Source organism: Palaemon carinicauda, chromosome 18, assembly GCF_036898095.1.
Source record: "Palaemon carinicauda isolate YSFRI2023 chromosome 18, ASM3689809v2, whole genome shotgun sequence".
Classification (NCBI taxonomy): domain Eukaryota; kingdom Metazoa; phylum Arthropoda; class Malacostraca; order Decapoda; family Palaemonidae; genus Palaemon; species Palaemon carinicauda.
Window position 1 is genome coordinate 99,582,907 of NC_090742.1, and position 7,500 is coordinate 99,590,406.

A 7,500-nucleotide genomic window follows, 5' to 3' on the forward strand; every position below is an offset into this window, starting at 1 on the left:
CTCTTCGGACTGAAATGCATCAGCTGGTTGCAACACGTTTAGCCCGGAAGAAGCTAAACGTCAAGGGTCTCCCCGCTTTCTCTGACTTTAACCCTTGGAGATATGCAGAGCGTATGCCAATGTCGGGGGGGGGGGGGGGAGAAGATCTTCCTCTCGGAGAAACTGGGCACTATCCCAGTAGAGGAAATTGAGTTTTGGCCCAGCAAAGGGGCCTACCCGGACTGCTATGTCCGTCTAAGGATGGAACCTGCATCCAAGGAGGAAACAGAGCCGAAGGAGACGATTGTCCTCGAACTCTCTAAGGCTCAGGCTTTATATACAACCACCTTGAAAGAGAGGGTTTTTACTAGTTCCAAGGTGCCGGCTCTCAGCAAAAAACACCCGTCCTTTATTGCTGACCCCAAACGTGCCTTCCCTTTATAGACAAAGGGTGTAAGGCAGCCTTAAAGGCAGTCGAAGCAGGGAAACCTTGCCGTACACTGGAGGAGTGTAGACCCTTTTCCCTTGCTTTTCCGTCAGATGATAAGGACTGGAAAGATGTTCATAACACCTTCACAGCTGGGAAGCTGGAGGCAGATATTGTTGGACGACAGTTCGGTGAAGACCTCCCGAAGCTGTCAGAGTCTCTCCTGCGCAGGGAACAAGAGACTAAAAAACGCCTTGCTGCTTCCATGTCTCTGCAGACTGGCTTAGAGACTATGGCAAGCATCCCAGACACCCCAGATATGTACATGGTCTTCGCCAAGTCTCATTTGGCGACAGTCACCAAGGACTTGTACAACTTTATCAAAGCCCGAAGGACTTATAGAGAGTTCGTGTTCGCCTCGGCTGCGGTGAGACACGAACCAAGGAAGCTCATAGCCTCCAATATATGGGGAAAAGACCTCTTCCCAAGCGAAGTGGTCAAAGAGGTCGTGGACAAAGCCGCTACGGAGAACAGGAATCTCCTCTCCAAGTGGGGCTTGTCCTCAAAAAGAAAATCTTCCGTTGACGAGGGTCCCCAGTCAAAGAATAAATTAAAACGACCAAGAGTGCCCTCTCGGCCTAGAAAACAGCGACAGCTTGCCATGGCCATGGTGGCCCAGACGGTGGCACAGCCAACCACCACCTTCCAACTGGTGCCCCAAACCCTGGCGACCCAATCGCCGGTGTTCACCCCAGTCTTTGAATGCCAATCGACGACTTTTAGGCTAAAGTCTTGAGGTTCCTTTCGAGGATCCTCTAGACGCCCCTTCAGAGGTAAGGGTAACAAAGGTGGACGTGGCCAAGGAGGCAAGTCCTCCAACCAGCACTCCAAGTGAGATGCTACCGGTAGGAGGGAGACTTCTCCTCTTCCGGGATCGTTGGACCTTCAATCCCTGGGCCCAGAGCCTAATCAAGAACGGACTAGGGTGGAGTTGGAGCTCAACGCCACCAAACTTTCCTCAATTCTTACAGCACTCAACCCCCATTCTGGAAGAATATGTTCAGGAACTCCTGAACAAAAGAGTTATACGGAAGGCAAAGTCCATCAGATCCCAAGGAAGGCTTTTTTGTTCCGAAGAAGGATTCGGAAAAGCTCAGAGTCATTCTGGATTTATCACCACTCAACAAGTTCATAGTGAACCACAAATTCAGAATGCTGACGCTTCAACACATAAGGACCCTTTTGTCCAAATGGGCTTACACAGACTCCATAGACATAACGGATGCTTACTGGCATCTTCCAATCAACCATCAAGTTTCCCCCTACCAAGGGTTCAAACTACAGAAAAGAAAATACTTTTTCAGAGCCATGTCCTTCGGTCTAAACATAGCCCCAAGGGTATTCACCTACCTGGACGACTGGCTGGTGTGGGCAGCATCCAAGGAAGAGTGCAGGCAAGCCTCCAAGGAAGTGATGCAGTTCCTGGAACACTTAGGATTCAAGATCAACTTGGAAAAGTCTCATCTATCTCCAGCTCAAAAGTTCCAGTGGCTGAGCGTCAACTGGGATTTACAGTCACACTGCCTTTCCATTCCATCAAAGAAGAGGAAAGAGATAGCAGGATCTGTCAAGAGACTTCTTCAATCCGACAGGATATCAAGAAGGCAACAGGAGAGAGTATTGGGGTCCCTCCAGTTTGCCTCAGTGACAGATACAATATTGAAAACACAATTAAAAGATGCATCAGGAGTTTGGAGAAACTACGCATCAAACCATGGTCGGAAGCCAAGAACCGGATGAGCAAGGCACTTCTGAAACCACCTCCACCGGCAGTCACCGTTCACACGGACGTCTAAAAAGAGGGGTGGGGAGGTCACTCTCATCATCGGAAAGTCCAGGGATCCTTATCTCCCCTCTTCAAGACCATCCACATCAATTTTCTGGAAGCCATGGCAGTTCTTCTCTCTCTGAAGAAACTGGAACTTCGCTGCTCAATCCACATCATCTGGTTCTAGACAGCGAAGTTGTAATGAGATGCCTAAATCGACAAGGCTCGAGATTGCCTCACATAAATCAAGTGATACTGGCCATCCTCCGTCTAGCGAAGAAGAAGAGATGGTACTTGTCAGCAGTCCACCTTCAAGGGTTCCGCAATGTAACAGCGAACGCTCTATCCAGGGTCAACCCGATAGAGTCAGAATGGTCCCTAGACGCAAAATCATTCTCTTTCATATTACGTAAAGTCCCAGGACTGCAGATAGATCTCTTCGCAACGAGAGACAACAAGAAGCTACCCCGGTATGTAGCCCCATACGAGGATCCTCTAGAGGAAGTGACAGACGCAATGTCCTCAGATTGGAACCGGTGGTCCAAGATCTACCTGTTCCCTCCAACCAACCTTCTGCTGAAAGTCCTTAACAAACTAAGATCCTTTCGAGGAATAACAGCAATAGTGGCCCAGAAGTGGCCCAACAGTGTTTGGTTCCCTTTGATAACGGAACTAAGCCTGAAGCTGATCCCGTTGCCGGACCCAGTTCTGACTCAACAAGTGCAGAGATTGACCGTGTCAGCTTCATCGGAGAAAACCCAGAACCTTCATCTCTTGATTTTCTCTCCCTAGCGGTCAAGAAGCGGGTCGGGATTTCTAGGGACAGTATTAACTTCTTAGAAGAATATGAGTCAAAGTCAACAAGAAGACAATATGGGTCTTTCTGGAAGAAAAGGGTGGCCTTTGTCAAGGCGGAGAAACCTAAGGAGATTTCTACGGATTTCTGCTTTGCCTCCTTCATCCATCTTCATGAACAAGGTTTAGCAGCCAACACGATTACTACATGTAAATCTGCCCTAGCCAGACCAATACTATATGCCTTCCAGGTAGACTTTTCTAATGAAATCATCAACAAGATTCCAAAAGCCTGCGCTAAACTTCGGCCCGCAGCTCTTCCGTCAGTTCACAGACTCCGGAGAACTGAACCTCTTTCCGGACCTGACGTTTCTCGCCAAGAACGAGCTGCCAACTAAGAGATGGGGTCCCTGGAGAATCTGCCCTCTGGAGGAAGAAGCATCCCTCTGCCCAGTGGAATACCTAATGGTCTATCTTTGTAGAACTTCAGACTTTAAGGGAGGTCAGCTTTTGAGGCGAGAGACGTCTGGTTCAACATTATCCTTGAAACAGTTAAGGGCGAAAATCACCTATTTTATACGCAGAGCGGATCTAGACAGTACACCCGCAGGTCAGGATCCGAGAAAGTTGCCTCGTCTCTGAATTTCTTTCAGACGATGTCGTTTGAAAGCCTTTGTGCTTATATTAGATGGAAGTCATCCAGAGTTTTTTCAAACACTATGCGAAGCAATTACAGGAAATAAAGTTTCATGTGGTGGCGGCAGGAAGTGTTATAAAACCTGCCACTTGATTACTGCGAAGAACAGTGCACTAATTGGGACTTTTAGTGAAGGGTGTACATGATGGACTCGTATGACATATCATGTTGAGTATTGTGTTTAGTGATAACACTATAGACTGTTCTCCCAACACAGGTGATATTAAGCATAATAGACTGACACAAGTGCCAGGCATACTTATATGCACAGTGTTCCTAGTAACAACAGAATACATAGTGAAATTTTATATTTCCCTTAGAGTGGCTAATGTTTTTCCTTTTCAGGTGAAACTTATTTTGATTCTGTTATTACTATTTATGCTTTTATGCAGAATTGCTGTGCATAAGATGTAATTGAATACAACCATGATTTCTATTTTTGTAATAAACAATAGAAGGAATCTTTGCATCTCTTTCGCCTCAAACATTCTAGATTAAGAATAAAGTCAGAGCATCCTTGATTCTTTTAATATTTAAGAAAATATTGAGGAACTAAGGTTAAGACTGTTCCAAGTAAACAGGTAAGAACTGATTGTACTAAACTGTTTATTTTACTGAACTAAGGTTTCCTACACGTATATAAACCTGTCTATCTCTTTTCAGCCAGACTTGGGAGGTATCAGTAACCTATACAGAGATATACCATTCTCTGTACAAACTATACTTTATGTATATGATGACACTAATATACAAACTGTTCGCTAGATTGTTCCTTGAACTCACAATCCTCGAGTTTTTTCCTAAGAGTCTACCCAGATTCTTCCCTGTAGGGGGCAGGAAGAACTGACATAGTTTATGATCAGTTAACTGATGTATAACGGTAACATCAAGTGTCTTAGGTCTAGAAGACCAAATAGGAAATATTTATCTCGATATAATGACACTATTGAAAATCCACAGATACATTAATGCTCTGGTAAACTTCCATCAGGACGACATGGCCTGAGCCCAAAAAAACGGATTTTGAAGCAAAGCAAAAAATCTATTTTGGGGTGAGGTAGCCATGTCGTCCTGATGGACCCACCCTCTTTTTGACAAAAGGATAATGAATCCCTCCCTAAGGTACTGTATCTGTAACACCTACAATGCTACAAAGTATAGCTTGGTGGCACCTCGCATTGGCGATTCGGCGCACTATTTACAGTACAGTAGGACTGTCGAGAGCGTTGCCTCTTTAACAACTCTCCTATATTCTTGCCACTTTTTGCCCTAGAGGCGGAAACGCTATTAGGGGTGTAGATAGCTATGAGACGTGTCAAGAATACGTCCTCTGATTACGTGATATCCAATTTTAAGGGATATTCGCTCCAGGAGTTAGAATTCTGGATACCTTTGGTAAATTCTCTGGGATATATCACTGTAGTCAAATATAACCTAGGAAGCTACTAATGAAGGAACTTCCATCAGGACAACATGGCTACCTCACCCAAAAATATATTTTTTGCTTCACTTCAAAATCTGTTATATGTGCAGCCACCCGTTGAGATACTACCACTAGAGAGGTATTGGATCCTTTGACTGGCCAGACAGTAATGTATTGCATCCCTCTTTCTGGTTACAGCTTATTTTTTCCTTGCCTACACTTACACAGAATAGTCTGGCATATTCTTTACATATTCTCGTCTTTCTTCATACACCTGACAACAATGGGATACTTAACACTTCTTCACCTAAGGGGTTAGTTACTGTACAGCCATTTGTTCAGTGTACTTTCCTCTTAGTCAGGGTAAAAGAGGCTCTACCTATGGTAAGCAGCTCTTCTAAGAGATGAACACTCCAAAATTAAACCAATGTTCTATATTCTTGGGTAGTGCCATAGCCTCTGTACCATGGTCTTCCACTGTCTTCGGGTAGAGTTCTCTTGCTTAAGGGTACACTCGGGCACACTATTCTATCTTATTATTATTTTTTCTTCTTCCTCTTGTTTTTTTGAAATGGTGTGTTGGGCAGGCCTAATAGGAGGGCCATGGATGCCTAGTGGTTTATCAAGAGGTTGTCTTTTCCTTTTTCTGATTCTTTTTCTTCTCAAAAATACCCTTTCTGTCCTCCCTCCAGTTGAAGTGGCTATCCAGAAAGGTATTTAGCCTTACATGGTGTATCGGCTCCTCCATGTTGACCAGTTTTTCCAAATTTTTACTATAGTCTATGGGTATCATCAATCACTTTATTTATAATTCTCTGCATACCAATTTTGATATAATTCTTATTAATCTAGTTTTTAAGTATGATGACTGTTTTTTATTTCTATTAATTCTTATGCTGTCTGGAGACATTGAGCGAAATCCAGGACCAGTATGTCCTAGATTTCGTCAATGTCGTGTTCTGTATTGCAATATTCGTGGTCTTCATGCAAATATCCAGGACCTTACAGTTGCGTCCAGACAGTATGATATTCTTTTGAGGCACTCATCTGAGCTTCTTATAACTGGTTTTAAGAAGCCAATAATGTTGAAACATGATGCCATCCCTATGGCCTGAGGAATGGCGGTGTATATTAGGACCGAGTTTCCTGCTTCTCGTAAGTCCTACTCTAAATGTGGATGTCATGAGATTCAGGTGATAAAAGCTTGTGAAAGGCATAACAAATTTTATTTGTGTTCGATCTACTGGAATCCAGACATGACATGGATGATTCTATCTTCGATTATGGCTGAGATACAAGAAGAAGATAGAAAGGCATCTTTTTTCTTTGTTGGTGATTTTAATGCTCACCATAAGGAGTGGTTAAGTTCTATCTCTCCTACCGGTCGCCATGGCTTGAGAGCTTCAGACTTTTCCTCTGAATCTGGCTGTGAGCAAATCATAAATGAAACTACTCACAGGTCTGGTAATTGTTTGGACCTCGTATACACTGACTCCCCTTGCGTTATAACTAGTAAGGCTGGTTCTCCAGTCGGGACATCTGATCATGCCTTGATTTCATTAGTAGTGAAGACTTAGCAGCCTGTCCTTGATATATCATATTCTTGTAAAATTTATATGAAATCCCAAGTAGACTAAAATGGTCACAATTATATAGTGGTGTAGATCCTGTTGTCCCTTTGAATGAGAATCTAGTCAACATAATTGATAGGCATATCCCTTTTTGTGTGCTAAGGTAACGAGTGAAGGACAAACAGTGGTTCAATGATGATTGTAGACGTGCTTATATGGAGAAGCAGGAGGCTTATCATCTTTGGAAGGGAAACAGATCAGATTTGACCTGGAACTACTGTACTCAGCTTCGAGCTTTTGCTGAGAGAGTTTATGCCTCAACTGAAAAGGAGTACAATGTAACCGTAAAAGAAACCCTTTTTGGTACACCTCGGGAACATAAATGGTGGTCTACCCTTAAATCTGCACTCTTTGGTGTAGATGCAACAGCTCCTCCTTTACCTATACCAGAGGGTTCAGTCACTCACTGTCCAAAGGTAAAGGCAACCCTTTTGGCTGATGTTTTTGACAGTGAACAGAGTAATGAAAAACTTGAACTTTCTCATTCCTGCTTTCCTGAGGCTAAACTAACTAGTTTAGTTTTTGATCTCGTAAGATTAAAGCTCTATTGATGGACCTTGATGCTTATGGATTTGTAGACATAAATGGTATTTGTCCTTAGCAAGAAGAGGAGCTTTTAGCACTTGTTGGAGAATTGGTAAATGTGTTTGTGGTAGCTCAAGTCCCACTGATTACTGCCCAATTTCCATAACTCCTATATTATCTAAAAAATTTTAACGC